Source organism: Lissotriton helveticus, chromosome 8, assembly GCF_964261635.1.
Source record: "Lissotriton helveticus chromosome 8, aLisHel1.1, whole genome shotgun sequence".
In the NCBI taxonomy this organism is placed as follows: domain Eukaryota; kingdom Metazoa; phylum Chordata; class Amphibia; order Caudata; family Salamandridae; genus Lissotriton; species Lissotriton helveticus.
In genome coordinates this window covers 1,457,539,138-1,457,559,644 of record NC_136069.1, presented here as the reverse complement: position 1 = coordinate 1,457,559,644, position 20,507 = coordinate 1,457,539,138, and positions in this window count along the sequence as shown.

Sequence of the window (20,507 nt, the reverse complement as noted above, 5' to 3'; positions counted from 1 at the left end):
CTATTTTTTTTACGAAATGTGACCTTGTTGGAAATATTCCTAGTCTGAACAAAATATATAGCTGCCTTCTTTGGTTAGGCTGTGTTTTATCCAGGAAATTGTTGAACCCTACCTCAGTCCTAGATAAGAGTCTATTAGGCTACCAGGTCGCGCACTCCCAGCTTTGACATCCCTTAGTAAAGTGTAATAGTGCTCATTAACTAAATCTGCTGTTTCAAGGCACACATGCCCAGGATCTTCCCATTAGTTAATCAGGCCCATGACCATCAGCCATTTCCTCATGTGTGTGTACCACAAACATACCTCTTTACTGGTGTTCATGCTCACCTTCTCTACGGCTTTTAAATAGCTCCTGAACTTTATGTTCCTGATTAATCTAATCCAGCATAAAACTGGTGAATTTTACCCTGATCTGTGATAGCAACTACATTCAGTTCCTCAAGAAAGGGAACCATGGAGTACCACATCCCAGTTCCAACATAGATCTATAAAAGCTATTTTCAGCTACGTGTAGCTTCTCCAATTTTTTCATACCCCCATACCTCGGCTCGATACAAGCCACAACTGCAATCTTTTACAAATGTACTGGATAATACGTAAATGCGAGGAACTTGTTTTATATATGAACATAAGTACAGCTCAACTGTTTTTTTGCAAAGTAATCGTTGCCTTAGTTACATGGGGCCCGATTCACAGAACTAACTTACGACAAAATCCTAATCTTACTACTTTTGGTATTCACAGTAGGCATTTAGTAGCCTTAAAATAGGATTTTGTCTTAAGTTAGGATTTTGTCTTCAATTAGGATTTTGTCCTAAATTTGGATTTTGTCTTAAATTAGGATTTTGTCCTAAATTAGGATTTTGTTTTAAATTAGGATTTTGTCTTAAATTAGGATTTTGTCTTAAATTAAACTTAAGTTTAATTTAAGTTTGTCTTAAGTTTAACATTTGCAAAAAATGAGCGACCCATCCTCCCAATCCTATGACAAACAAATACTGGCTAATACAGTGATAGACTGTAACAAATCCATCCCTAGTTATAATCCAATAATTTAAAATGAAACAGTAAAAAATCATATATCATGCAGAGAGCACAACCTAGGTTCAAAAGCATTTAAGCTGAGACCCCACTGACTATTTCATTCATTCCGGCTCTGCTTATAAACCAAGGTTATTTAATTTCCTAAGGATCCTGCCATCTTGAAAGAGGGGCTCAGATACGCCGTCCCAACAGATTAAATTTTTTCCCCTTCCTCTCATAAATAGCTCTTTCCATTGTATATAATGAAAGTAAGCGTGAGAGCCACTGTTGAAACGTAGGGGGTAAAAGGTCAAGCCAGGCAGAAGCGATACTCATCCGCAATACAGCCATGGCCAAAAAAGAAATTGATAAACGGATCTTGCAGTCCGCTACTGCTGACTCCCAGCAAAACAAGAGCAGGGGTTAATGTAGCTTTCAGCCCAAGTGAAAAATCTAAGAATTTCGTGATAGAATCTAGCAGATTTTCAAGACGTGGACAAGATGTGAACATATGTACAAGGTCAGCAGCTGGCGCACCACACCGCGGACAGGTAGTACTTACTAACCCACCCCACTGAGCTATTCTCGCCGGAGTGTGGTAAAGCGCAAAGACAGTTTTAAAGTGCTGCGCTTGAAGCTCGGCAGATCACAGAGCAGTCTAACCTAATTCTAAAGACTCAAACCTCTCTGATACGACCCCGACTTGTTGCATCCATTTACCCTCATGCTTAGCTAGATCGTCCTGCTTTAATGCGATCAATTCGGCATACAACAGCCTAATAGCACCCTTCCTGCTACCCCTGATAATACCTATGACTTTAATTCTGCTAAACACATTATGCCCCCCAAACTTCTTACAAAAAAAACTGTGTAGCTGTACATATTTAAAAAAGTTGCCTCTCTCCAGCCCAAAACTCCGACTGAATATCCCCAAACTGAGGAAAGCCTTGGTTCTGTATTAGATCCCCAGTCTTCCGGACCCCCGTATCTGACCAAAATGCCATCGTCTCATCTGTAAAGATTTCCGGAAGTGTGGGTTTTTGTAAAGCTGGGTGTAGTGGTTATGCCTCCCTAGACCAGTCTTTCTTTTTAATGCCACCCAAATCTTAAAAAGGTGGCTGCAAGAGTCTTACATTTTCTCGTTTTATAGTAACTGGGTTCCGTAAATTTCATAAAGCAGTTCTCGGCATGATCCCCACGTAGCAACTTGTATACATCAGGAAGCCCTGTTTCCCCTTCCAGATCTCCGGAAGGTGTGCCAAATAATATGCTCATATATTGGAGAGCTGCAGCTCAATAATAGCTTCTAAAATCAGGGACAGAGAACCCCCCTCGCTCCTGTGGTAATGACATAAACCTGAGGGCACTCCTGGTTTTACCATGCGCCCAGATGAATCGATTAACTATACCCTCCAGAGTTACAACCAATGTTTCTCAAATTCCATCGGTATTGCTCTAAACAAATACAGAATTTTTGGGAAGAACATCATCTTCACCACATTGCATCGGTCAACTAATGTTAAATGAAGATTAATAATTCTATCAAAATCAGCTCTCGCCTTCCTAATTACTGGCTTGATGTTCCTAGACACCAGATTCCCCAAATCTGTCATAATCGTTATTCCCAAGTACACTGCGGATTTTGTAACACGAGGATCTTCCATAATGGCATAGTTATTCTTTATGACTTGAGTCTTGGTTCTGTTTAGGGCATACCCTGAATATCTGTCGAAGTCTTGTGCCACTGACTCCACCACCGTCAGTGCAGAAGAAGGGTTGGCTGTAACAATAGCTACATCGTCCGCGTAGGCCAACACTTTAGATTCCAAGCCGTGACACACAATAGGGAGAATGCCGTTGTTAACCTCAAGTAGCCATATTAAGGGATCAATATATATAGCAAATAGCAGGGGTGAACATGGGCACCCCTGTCTAGTCCCCCGCTGAATAATAAAAGAAGATGTATAGCCACCATTTACCCTTACACTAACAGTTGCTGCCATATACAGTACCTGGATGGCTTTAATGAAGCCTTCCCCAAACCAGAGCATCTCATTGTTTCCCACAGAAAATACCAGGAGACCCTATCAAATGCGTTCTCAGCATCTAATAATAAAGCAGACATAGGGTCTCCTGAGATCTCTGTTGCATCGAAAAGTGTTATCACTCGTCGTACATGCTGTGTTGTCCCCCGGCCCATTATAAACCTGTGTTGGCAGGGGGGGATTGTTTTCCACATAATATTATTTACCCTTGTCGCCATAGCTTTTGAAAAGATTTTAACATCGCTATTCAATAGCGTTATGGGTCGATTTAGATTACATGCAACTTAAGTTGCCAAACCCCCACATGGTCTACCCCACCGATGTCTAACAGCGGGGTGGAACTCATAATATCCCTCAAGGCTATTTTCATATAAGAGCCATCTTTTGTGAAAACAACAGATGGTAAAATCATTGACAAACTTCACTCAATCACTGTCTTCTATTTCTGGCCCCAATCCAACGATGTTCCATGAAAAAATGTTCATCTAATTCATGTCCTTTTTTATTAGAAATGATTATTGGATGAAGTGTATCATATTCAAGGTCAACCTTGCCATAGGTACTATCAATCTGTGCATTTCAATGTCTCTCCTCCAGTACTTTCCCGGAGCTTCTGCTGCCCTGCGCCTGAGTCCAAACAAGAGGGAAATAGTTGCTTTCATATTTATGGGGAATTGCCATATCAATCAAGAACTTCCATGCTCTAACATCTAGGAGGATGTAATCAATTATACTCCTATAGGTAACTCTGTGAAAAGTGGGGAAGAGTGAGGTGTGTGACTGTGATCGTCCATTGCAATCTCTCAGCCCATAAACAAACAAATACTAGCAACTTGCAGGGCTGCACCAGATAATTGAACAATATAACAATATAATTGCCTCTATGGCAGGGATGCCCCAAAGTTAAACCTCTTCAGCTATTAGTCCTGAGAAACATGACTTTGCTCAAATTTAGTGTTAAAATCATCTACAGAGATGCTAATGTGTGACTTAGCTTAACAATTAATAAAACCATCTAAAATCTCTAGAGTAGGAGAGGGTATTCTAAAAGATGTGTGTCTGCTATGGGCATTAATAAGTAGCCAAAACTTTCCCCTGGACGCGACAAACTCTAACCCCACCATGTCCAATAACTGTACTAAAATCACTCTTGTTAGCCCTCTCAAAGTAGTTTTGAGCCATATTAACAGGGCCCCAGATGGATGGCCGGTCACTGAGTAGGTGGCAAATTTGCTGTAACTTTGAAAAACTTTTCTATGCTGACTTTCTGTGGCCTACGTCTCCTAAAACACACAAAGATCAAATCTATCAATAAAATGTACCCCATTTTGGGTCAGGCAGTTTGGTGGAGAGTCTTGCTATGTTCTAGGTGGGTAGGGAGAAACTTCTATTGCTCGTTTTGATAGTAGGCCCATCAGTAATCACAATAATGGGGTCTACAGGAAGACCATAGAGAGATGCCACCCTTAGTTCCTGTTTTGAGCCCTCTAAGGCCGGGTTAGCGATAGAGGGAGGGGGCTTTTCATTTATGTCTGTAAGATATGGCCATGCCCTGGACATCATCTCCACCCCAACTGCGGACAGAACTACAACCTCAGGTGGATCCTCTGCTGCATCAGGAAAGCAATCAATTTTTCCTGAATACCAGAGAGGGGGCATAGCAGTTAAGGGTTTGGAATAACAAAAAGACATGCTCTCTGTATAGTTGGGCCCATAGATAGAATCAAAGGCCTTCTTAGTGGCCGGTAGAAGTAGCCCTGTGGGAGCTGAACCAGCCTACCCTTTGTTGTACAAATAGATCCCAACATCTTGATGGCTCTAGCAACACGGGTAGGACATCTAAAATTAACATTCACACAGTCACCCTCTATGCTTTTCTTGGAGGGGCCAATCCAACTCAATATCTGAACTATTTTTATATCATCAGAAAAACATGCACACAAGTCCACATTATCATGAAGCCCGTGAGTAACTTTGTTGCGCAGTCCCTCAAAAGATTCAACCTTATTCTCCACTGAGGTAGGGACACCTGACCTGCTGGAACCATCACATAAAGACACGCCTCCGAGGGAAGCGAAATAGTGGGGCGAGCAGAAGTAGAAAGAGCAGGGGGGGCAACAAGACTCATGCCTTCATTGCTTCTCACTGGGTTCCTAACACATCTATGTCCCCATTTGCCTCGTTGGACCAATGGCCCGGGTGACCCTAACAACACATTGTTACCCTTTCCCCCTACTGCTCTGTCCCCCACCCCTAGTACCGAAGTGATGGCAGTTGGCAGCCATAAGAAGGTGGCTATTTGGGATTCTATACATTTATCTCTGTCCATCAAGGGCGAAACTCCAGCCAAGAAGAGAGTCTTACATTTTATACAGTAGTACTCCATAAGATGCGTAATACGAGACTGTCTGGAGCTTACATCTCCCAGAATTCACACCTCAGAAGGAGAAGAAAGGCAATTTGAGGAGGAGAGGAATGAGGTCTAGGGAGCTGAGTTCATAGCCACTGGCCTGGTCGGTATAGCAAGAGGTCAGTTCATGCCTGCTATGAGACTCCCGTTTTGCCCTCTTGCTAATTAGGAGTTGGTGTTGAGAGATGCTGATGTTGCTCTCTGTCATAGTAGGAGAATTAGTAGTGCAGGAGTTTTCACCATTTGGTGCAGTGGTTAGTGCAGCAGTAAATGGGGTCAACCCAGGCATGAGCTCAAAATGAAAAGCCACCAGCAGCTTTGCTAAAAGAGGGGCCTGAAGCAAAGCCCAAGTTTAATGAAATGATAGAAGAACAATGGTCCTGAACCTATTGATTATGATGATTGATTTAATCAATTATAATGACCACAGTTTTTTGTATAGAGCAACCACAACCAGTCTGCTCTATTTGTACTCAAGTTGCTTAGTACCACGAGATAAACCTACACCACGGTTAAAGAAAATACTTTTAATTTTTAGCTTGTTTTTCATTTTTGGCAATTCATTTCATACAGAATATATCATTTCACAGTGGATAAAAACAAGATGGTTGCCCAAAAGGAGCGTGCAAAGAAAAAAAGTGATCAGGAGTGTGAAACAGGTGAACAGAAAGGAAAATTCACAATAGTGGACAGAAATTATTCACATTATTTGACAAGCAATATCGGACATATGATTTGCCGTATTGAGTACCTGGCCAAACCTTTTTTTTAACAATCAAAACACTATTACATACAGACAATTATGTCTAAAGGTTTTTTGCACTATAAAAAAAGTTTTTTTTTCTATGGTTGGTCCAAGGTTATATGAATGTAGCGTCGACGTTTCGACTCGTCTTATGCCCAAACGGTGATTTCAACCTGGGGATTGCGAGTCTTCATCAGGACTGGAGAAACAAACAGGGGCAACCAAGGGAAATTAATGACCCCTTCAAGACTGAGAAAGCAATAGGAGGTAGTCCATAGTTAAAACTTCCCATCAAGTCTCCTTAATATAGGATTATCTCTTCACTCATGTTGGGAGGGCACAATACTTCATATATGCATCATGGCAAATTAATACCTTGGTATAATTGTATTTAAATCAAATTCTTGTGTGAGGGGCTTCTGTTGATAATATCAGGTAGCTTCATAAGGTGATTCCGATGCATATAGACAGGCCTTGATTTAGTTAGAGCTCCTACTCGCGGAATCAGGAAGCTTCTTGCCGTTTTTTAGCCCGTATGTACAGCCAAGCCTCGGTGTGTGCAAGGACGCCGCCGTTAATGCTACCTAGGGTACGGCGGCCTCCTTGCACACACCGAGGCTTGGCTGTACATATGGGCTAAAAAACGTCAAGAAGCTACCTGATTCCGCGAGTAGGAGCTCTAACTAAATCAAGGCCTGTGTATATGCATCTATAGGCCTGTCTATATGCATCGGAATAAACCTTTTTTTATAGTGCAAAAAACCTTTAGACATAATTGTCTGTATGTAATAGTGTTTTGATTGTTAAAAAAAAGGTTTGGCCAGGTACTCAATACGGCAAATCATATGTCCGATATTGCTTGTCAAATAATGTGAATAATTTCTGTCCACTATTGGGAATTTTCCTTTCTGTTCACCTGTTTCACACTCCTGATCACTTTTTTCTTTGCACGCTCCTTTTGGGCAACCATCTTGTTTGTATCCACTGTGAAATGATATATTCTGTATGAAATGAATTGCCAAAAATGAAAAACAAGCTACAAATTAAAAGTATTTTCTTTAACCGTGGTGTAGGTTTATCTCGTGGTACTAAGCAACTTGAGTACAAATAGAGCAGACTGGTTGTGGTTGCTCTATACAAAAAACTGTGGTCATTATAATTGATTAAATCAATCATCATAATCAATAGGTTCAGGACCATTGTTCTTCTATCACTATATACTCAGGTCCATACCTTATGGGTCACCCCATTTTCTTAATGGTCACTTTTAATGAAAGCCATCTCTCAGTCAAAGCGATCATGGTGCTAATAATCCCCATAGCTCTCTCAAGCATTATATCAATTGAAATGCTCTTCACAGGGCTATGGGGGGGGGGGGGGTAGAGACAGATTAACCACCGGTGATTTTCTTCTTTTTCAGCTAAACAGGCTGCAGCCACAATCAGACAAGGCAGGGCTTGTTTGGATCACTAGTACTTGCTTGTGAATAAAAGCAAATGAAAAGCAAAAAAAGCAGGAGGCTCCCTTGGTTGCTGCCAAGTTGATGGAACATGCATGGAGGCAGGTATGGGTGTAGGGCCACTATCAGAAGATCTTGTTTTTGCCTCCCTTGCCTAATCCGTAACCATGCTGGGGCCTGGCCCGGCCATTTCCGCTTAATTTTCCACCTGCTAGCAGCTTTGCGAGGAGTCACTAATGGACTGCAGCACCTATTGTGTAACCACTAAAGTGACAATACTGTGTCTGCTATCTTTGGTTTTTACTTGCAAAATGATACCATGCATCTCAGTGCATTGCTTTGTCTCTTACAAAATGCAAAAGAAAACTTAAAAAACAACAAAAAACATTGTACTGTTATTACTTTGCATCTACAATTATAAGATAGTACTGAATTTGAAAATAATTACTCTATATTATGCAATGTGTCTAAACCACTATCCTTTTAACTTTGAAAGTACAGTATATTTAGAACCCCCCCCCCCACGCTCTTTTAGTTCAGTTTCCATAGCAACCCCTTTTGGAACATTCTCTTGTACCAGTAGGTCAAAAGTTCACATTTTCTGTAAGCAGCCTACTAGCTTCAAATTCAACTGTAGCAGGTGTGGTTGACTGTTTTGAAATATAAGCAGATCCAAAACAGCATTACTTTTTTTAATTTTTCCAAAGCCAATCAAAAGTTTACTTACTTTTTGCTCAAATCACTATCTAATTTTAGCTGCCTCCACATTTACACCATCCAATTAAACCCTCCATTTTAACTGCCTTTCATTTTGAAAACTGTCTCATTAAGCCCCAGCATTCTCTGTGTGCCACTCCACCGTGCCTTCAAAATGGGTTAGAGTGTGGATTGTGAGTCATAGCTGTGTGCTTTGGGTCAGAGAGTGAGCTAGAAAAAGTGGCATTGACAGCGACTTGGGGTGGCCAGAGAGGGTTATAAGCATTGTGAATTGCCGAAATCCAGACCTCATAATGGTGCACTTTGGTGGCAATGACCTATACTCACTTACTAGGGAAGGAAGAGAAATCCTAATGAAGGATACCTTTGGTCAATTAATGGCACTTTTCCCTCACACTGGGTTGGTGTTCTCCTACATGTCAAAAGAACATAAAGACCTCATTACAAGGCACCTCTTTATTGGCCAAACAATTTCAAAAGGAGGTGAGGATTTATAAAAAATTAAATACCATGAACTCCTCTCTTTTCTGTACTGAGGTAGTCACCCACCGTTCTTATGCCTACACTTAAAACTAGAAAAGTTTTTACAGATGGCAGTCACCACATTTATACATATACATATCATCACACACCAAAAGTTGTACAAAGTGCATAAAATTCAACAGAATTCAACAGAAACCACAAAAATTGTGAAAGAATTGTGAAAAAAATTGTGAAAAAATGGTGCACTTTGGTGGCAATGACCTATAATGACCTATACTCACTTACTAGGGTAGGAATGGAAATCCTAATGAAGGATACCTTTGGTCAATTAATGGCACTTTTCCCTCACACACCGTTGGTGTTCTCCAACATGTGTCAAAGTCAGAAATGGAAGTGGTAAAATGAATTCTGTAAACAGATAGGGAAATACAGGAAACATCAATAACACTGTTTCTGCATTCCTCAGAGACCATAACATGTGCTCTATATACCACAACAATTTACACGGTGACATGGATGGTATAAATAGAAGTCATGGAGTTGGGCTTCAGTGTTGATATATATGGAAGTGATGGAGTCGGGCTTAAGGGTTAGGCACAGTACTGAATCTGCTCTCCTAGGAGTCACTGATCATCACAGAAAACTCTTGGATGGGGTGGAACAGCTGCACTTATCGTATTTGATCTTAACATGGCCTTTGATTCTGTGTCTCATTCCATCCTGATAGAAAGATTGGCAACACTGGGTCTTGAAGGAACAGTGCTGGCCTGGTTAACATCATTCTTAAAGGATTGAACATTCCAAGTCTTCTCGGCCAATGCTAGGTCAGACAGGCGGGCTTTAACTTCTAAAGTCCCTCAGGGTTTAGTGATCAATTGTTCAATATTTACTTCCACCCACTGGCAGATTCAGTGGAGAGTTGTGGCTTGACCGTATTATCTTTTGAAGATGAAACATAAATCATCTTCTCTGTGTCTTCTGCACAGGGTCATGGACCATCAGATCATAACTTTGGCTTGAGTCATATCACCTCTTGGATGAATAATATCAATCAATCAATCAGTACATTTGTAGAGCACAAAACTCTGGGGGGGAGGGAGTGCTTCTACTGCTCGAACAGCCAGGTCTTGAAGGCCAGCAGGTCCTGGGTCTGTCGTAGGCGGATGGGGAGGGTGTTCCAGATTTTTGCAGCGAGATGAGAGAATGATCTGCTGCTGGCGGTCGCTTGACGGATGCGGGGGACGGTGGCGAGAATGAGGTCAGCGGAGCGAAGCTGGTGGTTCAGGGTGTAGAAGGTGAGTCGTTTGTTGCGGTATGCTGGTCCTGTGTTTTGGAAAGCTTTGTGAGCATGGGTGAGGAGCTTGAAGGGGATCCTCTTGTTGACGGGGAGCCAGTGTAGGTCTCTCAGGTGGGCTGTGATGTGGCGGGGGATGTTGAGGATGAGGCGTGCAGAGGCGTTCTGTATGCGTTGTGGTCATTTCTGGAGTTTAGCTGATGTTCTTTCCTAGAGAGCGTTGCCGTAGTCCAGTCTGCTGCTGACGAGGGCCTGGGAGACTGTCCTTCTGGTACAGGTGGGGTCCATCTGTAGATCTTGTGGAGCATGCGGAGGTTGTTTAAGCAGGAGGAGGAGACAGCATTCACTTGCAGGGTCATTGACAATTTGGAGTCCAGGATGACTCCCAGGTTGCGTGCGTGGTTAGTGGGGGTCAGTGCAGCTACCGGTGCGGCCGGCCACCATGAGTCATCCCAGGCGGAGGGGGTGGATCCAAAAATGAGGACCTCCATCTTTTCCGAGTTCAGGTTCAGGGGGCTGATCGTCATCCATTCGGCGATGGCCTTCATTCCTTCATGGAGGTTGGATTTGGCGTGGTGGGGGCCTTGGTGATGGAGAGGATCAGCTGGGTGTCGTTGGCGTATGAGACAATGTTAAGGTCGTGCGATCTGGCGATGTTGGCAAGCGGTGCCATGTAGATGTTGAAGAGTGTCAGGCTGAGGGACGATCCTTGGGGTATGCCGCAGATGATCTTGGTGCCTTTAGAGCAGAATGGGGGTAGGAGGACACTCAGCGTTCTGTCAGTGAGGAAAGAGGTGGTCCACTCCAGTGCTTTGTTGCAGATCTCTGTGTTGTGGAGGCGTGTGCGGAGGGTGTGGTGGCAGACAGTGTCGAAGGCGGCTGAGAGGTTCAGGAGGATAAGGACCGCGATTTCTCCATTGTACATCATGGCCCTGATGTCTTCGGTTGCGGCGATGAGGGCTGTTTCGGTGCTGTGGTTGCTGCGGAATCCGAATTGGGATGGGTCCAGGATGTTGTTCTTTTTGAGGAAGGAGGTCAGTTGCCTGTTGACGATCTTCTCAATTTTCAATTTCATTTTAGCTTTATTCGATTTTGTCGTGCAAATCATGAAAGCGTACAATTTTAAAAACATACATTTAGAACAACCATAACAAGGGCGGCAAAATATTGACGAAGTTAAAAGTAAAATTTAAAAGATTGTTCAAAGAGAGAGGATCTCGGTCCTAAAGTGTACATACCTCATTCATAATGAAAACAACTTTACACAATATTTAGGTAAATTATATATTCTAACAATCCTGCCTTTAAATAGAATTCACCCTCCCCATTGGCTACTAATAAGAGCCACTGTAGCGTTGGTTGTTATACAGCGTATCGAGACGGTTAGGTGCAGGGAGGTTGCTACTGATCGTTCTCCAAACAGATTTACCGATAGCATGGGTGTAGCCTGCCCTTAGTCTAAGTGAGGGGTGATGAGGGTAAAAGTCATAAAGGACCCCAGTATATATCGGGCCAGCTTCTTCTTGCCGGTACCAGGATTGGAGGAATGGAACGATGTTTCTGTTGTAGAATTTCACTAAGACCAGATCCCCGGCAATATCCTTTCGAAGGGGACCTAGCCAGCCCACCCTTGTAACAGATAGTATTCTGCCATTAAGGTCAGCAGGCAGGGGTCTATTCCTAGATAGCCAGTGAATAACTTTGTTTTGTAGCTCATGTTGGGTTTCAGTTTTCCCCTTTATGATTGGTGGCACTCCTAATAGAACATAAACAAAGGGAGCAGCCTCTGGTGGTAAGTTAATATGAGGTGCTATATTTGACCCTGATCTGACGATATTGCGCTGTGGAAATACACGATTTGGCGGGGGATGAGGGTCCTTTGGGTCTAGTATATTAGGAGCTGGAGCCTGAGTCTGAGCATTGGTACTTAGTGCAGTTGGTTTAGGGGTTCCAGAAACAGCAGATGGAGAGGATTGTCTGGTATATACCAGATTTTTTGTAAGAGCCAGCTTTGTATTGATTGTGGTCTCCAGTTCCGTGAGTCTATCCCCCAGGAGGTCTATTTTTGCCATCAATGGTAAAATGGCGGAGTTAATTAGCCGTTCAAAGAGGGTCAGTAAGGTCGACTGTGAGGGTGGTGCTGAAAGATCTAACCCTCCCACAGTTTCACCCGGATCTGGAGTTGGAGGGGAAGTAATAGCAGACAACAAGGAACTTGAAGACAATTTGGGATGTTTGGGTTGATAGCCATTTTGTTTGTCTGTTTCGCACTTCCTTTTACCAGGTGGAAGCCGTGCTGTTAGTGTGCTTTGAGTGTCTGCTGGGTTATTTTGGGGTTGTTCACGCGGACTGTTATTAGAGTTTTGTAAACCAATTGGGGCGCTAATGTATTCGGGGATGCTTGCAGCTATAGTGTACTTAGTTCCACACAATCTGTTTAGTTCCTCTAGCCCTGTTAAGCTATTCCCATAGTCAAAGAGAGATACGGGAGAATGATTTGTAGTTATGCACTCGGATGGATGTGTAGGTTCATTTACCCCTGGTTTTAAGGGAGATTGCTGAGTGGGCGTATTTCCTTGTAAGTCTTGTGACCCTTTTGGCGAGCCCCTATGTGGGATAGCTTTTTTAGTTGCCCCCTTTCGCGTCATCGCGATTACAGGAAGATGATCAATCAGTTAGTAGGATTGTTCAAACGGATGACAAAATGTACCTTGATAGACAGTCAATTAGTAAGTAGGAGTTATTACCCTTTTCCTGATGGAGCCAAGGGGAGTGGCCCGTCCCGTCCTTCCCGGTCCTGAGAGGGCCACAGAGGGCCCGCCCTTTGCCCGGGCTTAGCCGGGTGCTCCCGCGCGCGACTCGCGGGGCAAGAGGTGCTCCTTCCTGTTTAAGCGCCTCCGGGCGCGTCAATTTCCTCCCGTTGGCAGGCGGGCAGCTGGGAAATGTAGTTTTTGCCGGGGCGTCGCGATAGACAGCGCGGCCCGGCAAACAGAGTCCCGTGTCCGTGTGTGCCCAGGTGCAGGGTGCAGGGTTAAGGCCGTTGCCCTCACGGCGCGGAGTTCAGCTGGGCTGATAAGGTCCCTCAATGACCTTCGCCGGGAACGGGAGGAGGGAGATGGGCCGGAAGTTCTTGAGGTCCTTGGGGTCAGATTTGGGTTTCTTGAGTAGGGCGTTGATCTAGGCGTGCTTCGAGCTCTCCGGGAAGGTGGCGGTCTTGAAGTAGCTGTTGATGATCCTGTGGAGATGGGGTGCGATGGTGGAGCTTGCTTTGTTGAAGCTGCGGTGCGGGCAGGGGTCAGAAGGTGAACCGGAGTGGATGGTGTTCATGATTTTGATGGTGTCTTCGTCGGTGATGTGGGTCCGGGAAAGCAGAGGGTCGATGTCGATGTGGCTGGGGGTGGTGAGTCTGAAGTGTCTGTGTCTGTCGGAAGGGCCTGGATGCTGAAGCTGAAGAAGGTGATTAGGGAGTTGCAGAGGTCTTGTGATGGCGGGATGTCGTTGGAGTCTGAACTGGGGTTGGAGAGTTCCTTTACGATGTTGAAGAGCTCTTTGCTATTGTGTGCGTTGTTATCAATGCTCTCTTTGAAGGAGTTCCTTTTGGCAGTTCGGATGAGTCAGTGGTGTCTGCAGATGGCGCTCTTGTAGGCTGTGTTGCTGTCTGGTGTCTGATCGTGATGCCACTTCTTCTCGAGCCTGCGGCAGGCCTGCTTGGATTCCTGGAGATCGGCGGTGAACCAGCTGGCTTTTCTGTCAGTGTGTCTGTTCGAGGGTTTCTTGATCGGGCGAGAGTGTTGGCGCAGTCGTCGATCCATTGCCTGAGGTTGAGGGTGGTGGAGTCGGTGTCAGTGGTGTCTGTTGGTGGGTTTCGGGCGAGAGTGATGACTAGCTGGTCTTTGGTGAATTTTCTCCAGCTGCGGCGGGGCGCCCGTTGTGTTCGGTGGTGCATGGTAGGCATCTCGAAGGTGAAGTGGATGCAGCGGTGGTCAGTCCAGAGGAGTTTGGTGGTGTGGTTGAAGGTGACGTTGTTGATGGCTGAGAAGATGGGGTTGAGCGGGTGTCCGGCAGAGTTGGGTGGGAGTCGTGATGAGCTGTGTGAGTCCGAGGTTGGCAAGGTTGTCGAGCAGGGTGGTGGAGTTGCTGTCGTTGGGGTTCTCAAGGTGGAAGTTCAGGTCTCCGAGGAGGATGTAGTCCGTGGTCGCAAGGGCGTGCGTTCTGACGAAGTCGGCGATGGAGTCACTGAACTGCGGCTGGGGTGTCTGTAGATGAGGGTTCCTCTGAGGGTGGTGTTGAGGTTGGTGTGGATCTGGAAGTGTAGATGTTCTGCGGTGATAAGCGTGTCGTCGGTGCTGGTCGAAATTTTGAGGGTGTTTCTGTGGACGATGGCGATTCCTCCTCCTGTTCCGTTGGTGCGGTCCCTGCGGGTGATCTTGTAGTCGTCAGGATGGCTATGGCGATGTCAGGTACCGAGGAGGAGTTCAGCCAGGTCTCGGTTAGGAAGGCACGTCTGGGGAGGTGGAGTCAAGTAGGTCCCAGAGTTTGATGATATACTTGCGGGTGGAGCGGGTGTTGAGTAGAAGGCATCGGAGGCTGTTGCGACATACCCCAGTGGGCGTGGTGGTGGTTTGAGGCTTGTGTAGTGGCAGTTCTGGCAGAAGAAGGGTCCATGGGTCTGCTTCGGGGTGGCCCGGAAGCAGATGTGTGATCGGCCGGCGTTGAGTGTGTGGAGGGTGCTGGCGTAGTAGCGGCGTCGGGTGTCATAATAATAATAATAATCATTTCCTCAAGCTAAATGGTGAGAAGATCAAAATCATAATCCTGGGTATGAATCCTCAACGCGGGGGCCAACAACATTGGCCAGAACCCTAAGTCAAGAATCTGGACTTGTATTGGATGAGAACCTTTTCATGAAGCCTCAGGTGATCAAGGTTGCCACCACATGTTTCCCTGTGTAAAATGCAAAAGTGGTTGAAAAAGATCATCTGGATGATTCTCCAATTGACCCAAAGTAGGGTCGACCAAGCCCTAATCATGTCTACATTAGACTATTGTAATATCTTGTACTTGGGTATTTATCAAGCATCCATACGACACTTACAATTAGTTCAGAACTCAGTGGTTAGACTTCTATATTGTCTCCCAAAGTATGTTTCATTCTCTCATTTTTTTCAAAAGCTTCATTGGCTCACAGTTTCAAAGTGTATTCAACCCAAAGCTCTGTGTTGCAACTTACAAGCCAGAGCTGGAGCAGGCCCGTGCTACATACAGGATCTTATGGTGCCTTATCAGCCGACACGTACACTGACATATCAGATCCTTGCCCTGTGCACTGTACCTAGGTTTTGTTGGCTCATATGGGAGGGCGTTCCTTCTCTGTTTTGGGTCCAAAGCTATTGAACTCCCTTCCAGAGCCTCTGAGAAATCGCACCTCTCTATTTGCATTCAGTAAAAGCTTAAAGACCTTCTGCTATGAGTTGTTATTCTGTTTCATCTCTTTCTGTGAGCAGCACCGGGAAACCCTTTTTGGGTAGCTGCGTGCTTTAAAAGACTATAAATACATAAAAATAAATATATGGAGTTCATTACATAGAGAAAGGCAACAGGGTGTTCCTCAACAACTTGAAAGACTAAATTCAGTGTTATGTGCAGTTATCATCAACACACAATCAACACACAGGCTCTTCTCAGAGCCAACCCTTTTCCCAAATATTGGTTAAATATTTTTTTTAATTCTTTTTTAAATTATGATTCGAATTCGCAAATCTGTTGTGAATCCAAAAAACAAAATCACACATTCAAGAAACAGCAGCACATTATGGACTTGCTTGTATGAGTATGTGAGTAGAAATATGACTGTTCTTGACTATGACTATTATCTTGTGGATCTGAATGGGTATGTGAGGGCCTCTGTTGGTTTGTGAGTTGCTGTGTGAGTATCTCTGTGGATCTGTGAGTGAGTGTGTGAGTCTGAAAGTGGGTCTGTGAGTGCCTGTGTGGGTCTGTAAGTGGGTGTGTGAATGCTTATATTGGTCTGATTGTGGTTCTGTGTGTGCCTGTATTGGTGTGTGAGTGGGTGGGAAAGTACTTGTATTAATATGTAAGGGAGTGTGTAAGTGCATGCATGGGTCTCTAAGTGAGAAGTTAGTGCTTGCATAGGTTTGTGACTGGGTGTGTGAGTACCTGCATGGATCCATGAGTGTGTCTCTGAGTGGCTGCGTGGGTCTGTAAGTGGATTTGTTGGTGCCTGCATGGATATGTGAGTGGATGTATGAATGCCAGTGTGGCTCTCTCGATGGATCTGTGCTGGCTATTTGATTCTGTGAGTGGGTGTGAGAGTGCCTTTGTGGGTCTATGATTGGATGTGTGAGTGTCTCAGTGGAAGTGTGAGTGGGTGTGTGAATGTCTGAGTGGGTCTGTGAGTGGGTGTGTTAGTGTCTCAGTGGGACTATGAGTTGGTACATAAGTGCCTGAGTGGGTGCAGGGGTATCTCAGTGGGTCTGTAAGTAGGTGCAAGTGTGTCTGGGAGGGTTAGTGAGTGGGTACATGTGTGTTGGAGTGGGTTTTTGAGTGGCTGCATAAATGTATGAGTGGGTGTGTAAGTGGGCATAAGAGTGCATGAGTGGGTCTGTGTGTATGTGCGCGAGTGTTTAAGTGGGTTTGTGAGTGGGTGTATGAGCATCTATGGATCTGTGAACATTCATTAGATGCTCTTGTAAATCAAACTAGAAATGTTAATCCATGTATCTACTTAGGTATACTCTTATTGCATGTGATATTTACAGTGCTCACAGTGTAATGAGTGTTGCTCAAAAGTCAACAAAGTAAAGTCTTGCTTTCGTCTGTGTATCGAGTGACAAAGTCACTCGATACAACTATGGGAACCATGGAAGGTACGGGGAACTATGGAAGGTACGGGGTCATTATTCTGCCGATGAGTGTTGCTCAAAACTCAACAAAGTGGAGTCTTGATTTCGTATGTATACCGAGTGACTTTGTTGAGTGACAAAGTCACTCGATGCACAGACAAAAGCAAGACTCTACTTAACATTTATACTTTGATTTACAAGAGCATCTAATGAATGTTTCACTCAGAAAAAATAAACCTTTGTTCCTGGTGAACAAAGTTGAAACTGTTTTGTGGTGGATATATATTTTTTGTGTAAATATTCTCTGTGTAAATTTAAGGTTATAGATACTACTTCGACCCTTTCTCGAACGTACTGTGATAATGACCCAGGTCGGGTAGTTTTATGGGTTAACCCCGTTAAAACGTAAAGCTTTAGGAATTACAACGTAGATTTGAAGGAAGAAAACCCAGTATAAAAATACTGCTGCAACACAGAGGAAGGGGAACTTCAAGTGGTGGGATGGAGAAGATCTGACCCAGAACCTACCTGATTTCAATCTTGAGAAGTCAGGAGGAGCCTAACTGTATCAGGACCATCAAGCTCCCATGGTGTCACCCTGAAGGTGAACTGGGACAGCCCTGAAACCAAGTTAGAAGAGTCAGCGCCATTACTCTGGGACCAGAATGGAAAGGTACACAGAAGCCCATGGCAGAACTCAAAGCCCAGGCATGTTTCAGGAGAAACATGGCTCAGCCAGGTACACAGCCACATACTGGGAAGGAAGGAGGCGCAAGGTTCCTAAAGTGAATCAGGAAGAGAGCTGGGTTTATGTCGAACTGCACAATTTGTTGGAAATTAGCTCATTGTCCCTACACATTCGGGTACATGCTAACTTAAATCTGTTAGGAATTAGATTTCCTACGCTATTATTTTTTATTATCTTTAACAATCCACTGGTGTTGGAGTTTGGCACAGGGTACCCCTTCACAATTCCTGTCCCTTATTATTGACTATTTAGGAGACAGAGGCTGTGAAAGGACTTACCCCTGGCTTTTCCTTTAATTTGAGGGCAAATTTCTGCCAGACAGCTGGACTTCAGCAGAACTAGAAGAAAGAAACAAATTGTAAGAATGTTAAAAGACTATACCTTCCATTAGAATAAAAGAAATTACTTGAATCTACAAACTGTTGTTAGAGTCTAAGTCCTGCCAACCCTTACAGTGTGTCAGGGCCCGAGTGGGTCTGTGAGTGGATGTATAAATGTCTGAGAGTGCGCAAGTGAGTGCCTGAATGTGTGTGTGTGTAGGATGTATTAGTGTCTGAGTGGGTCTGTGAGTGGGTGCATAAGTGTCTGAGTGAGTGTGTGAATGGGTGCATGAGTGTTTGAGTGGGTCTATGAGTCGATGCATGAGTGTCTGAGTAGGTCTCTGAGTGGGTGTAAAAGTGTCTGAGTGGGTCTGTGAGAGAGTGCATAAGTGTCTGAGGGGATGTGTGAGTTGGTACATAACTGTCTGAGTAGGTATATGAATGGGTGCATGAGGGCCAAAGTAGGTTGTGTGGGTATGTGTGTATCAGAGTGGTTCTGTAAATGGGTGTAAGTGTGTGAGTGGGAGTGTCTGAGTGGGTGTTTGAGTCAGTGCGTTAGTCTCAGAGTGGGTCTCTGAGTGGGTATAAGTGTCAGAGTTGGTCTCTGAGTAAGTACCTGAGTGGGACTGTGAGTCGATGTATAAATGTCTGAGTGGGTCTGTGAGTGAGTGTCTGAGTGGCTCTGTGAGTGGGTGCATGAGTGTCTCAGTGGGTGTGTGAGTGAGTGTCTCACTGGGTCAGTGAGTGGGTGTATGAGTGTCTGAGTGGGTCTGTGAGTGAGTGTATAAATGTCTGAGTGGGTGTTTGAGTAGATGCATGAGGGCCCGATTTACAGAACTAACTTAAGACAAAATCCTAAACGTACTACCATTTTGGTATTCACAGAAGGCACTTACTCATTTTGGTATTCACAGAAGGCACTTACTCATTTCGGTATTCACAGAAGTTAGGAATCCTAACTTTAGGACTACTAAACTGCAAAAAATACTAACTTTAAGACTTTTGGTATTCACAGAAGGCATTTAGGAGTCCTACAGTTAGGAGTCCTAACTTTACTACTCCTAAACTGAGAAAAATCCTAACTTTAAGACTTTCGGTATTCACAGAAGGCATCTAGGAGTCCTAAAGTTAGGTGTCCTAACTTTACTTCTCCTAAACTGAGAAAAATCCTAACTTTAAGACTTTCGGTATTCACAGAAGGCATTTAGGAGTCCTAAAGTTAGGACTCCTAACTTCTGTGAATACCGAAATGAGTAAGCGCCTTCTGTGAATACCAAAATGAATAAGTGCCTTCTGTGAAAAACAAAATGATAGTAAGTTTAGGATTTTGTCTTATGTTAGTTCTGTGAATCGGGCCCTTAGTGTCTATGTGGGTATGTGAGTGGGTGTATGAGTGTCTGAGTGGGTCTGTGAGTGAGTGTATAAATGTCTGAGTGGGTGTTTGAGTAGATGCATGAGGGCCCGATTCACAGAACTAACTTAAGACAAAATCCTAAACTTACTACCATTTTGGTATTCACAGAAGGCACTTACTCATTTTGGTATTCACAGAAGGCACTTACTCATTTCGGTATTCACAGAAGTTAGGAATCCTAACTTTAGGACTCCTAAACTGAGAAAAATACTAACTTTAAGACTTTTGGTATTCACAGAAGGCATTTAGGAGTCCTACAGTTAGGAGTCCTAACTTTACTACTTCTAAACTGAGAAAAATCCTAACTTTAAGACTTTCGGTATTCACAGAAGGCATCTAGGAGTCCTAAAGTTAGGAGTCCTAACTTTACTTCTCCTAAACTGAGAAAAATCCTAACTTTAAGACTTTCGGTATTCACAGAAGGCATTTAGGAGTCCTCAAGTTAGGACTCCTAACTTCTGTGAATACCGAAATGAGTAAGTGCCTTCTGTGAATACCAAAATGAATAAGTGCCTTCTGTGAAAAACAAAATGATAGTAAGTTTAGGATTTTGTCTTAAGTTAGTTCTGTGAATCGGGCCCTTAGTGTCTGTGTGGGTATGTGAGTGGGTGCATGAGTATCTGAGTGGGTGTTTGAGTGGGTGGATTAGTGTCTGAGTGGGTCCGTGAGTTGGTGTGAGAGTATCTGAGTGGGTCTCTGAGTAGGTGTGAAAGTGTCTGAATGGGTCTGTGAGTGGGTGTGTGAGTGTCTGTGTGGGTATGAGAGTCTCTGAATGGGTTTGAGAGTGGGTGCATCAATGACTGAGTGAGTGTCTGGGTGTATATATTTTTTAATATATTTTTAGGCCAAATTTGTGAATCTGCTGCGGCTGTACACAGGGGGTACGCAGAGCGCCGTGGTAGATTTCCTCACATGTGGAAAACAAATCACTCTAGGGTCTTTTCTGGCCCATCAGGGGCCCCTACAACCCAACTGCCTGAACATTA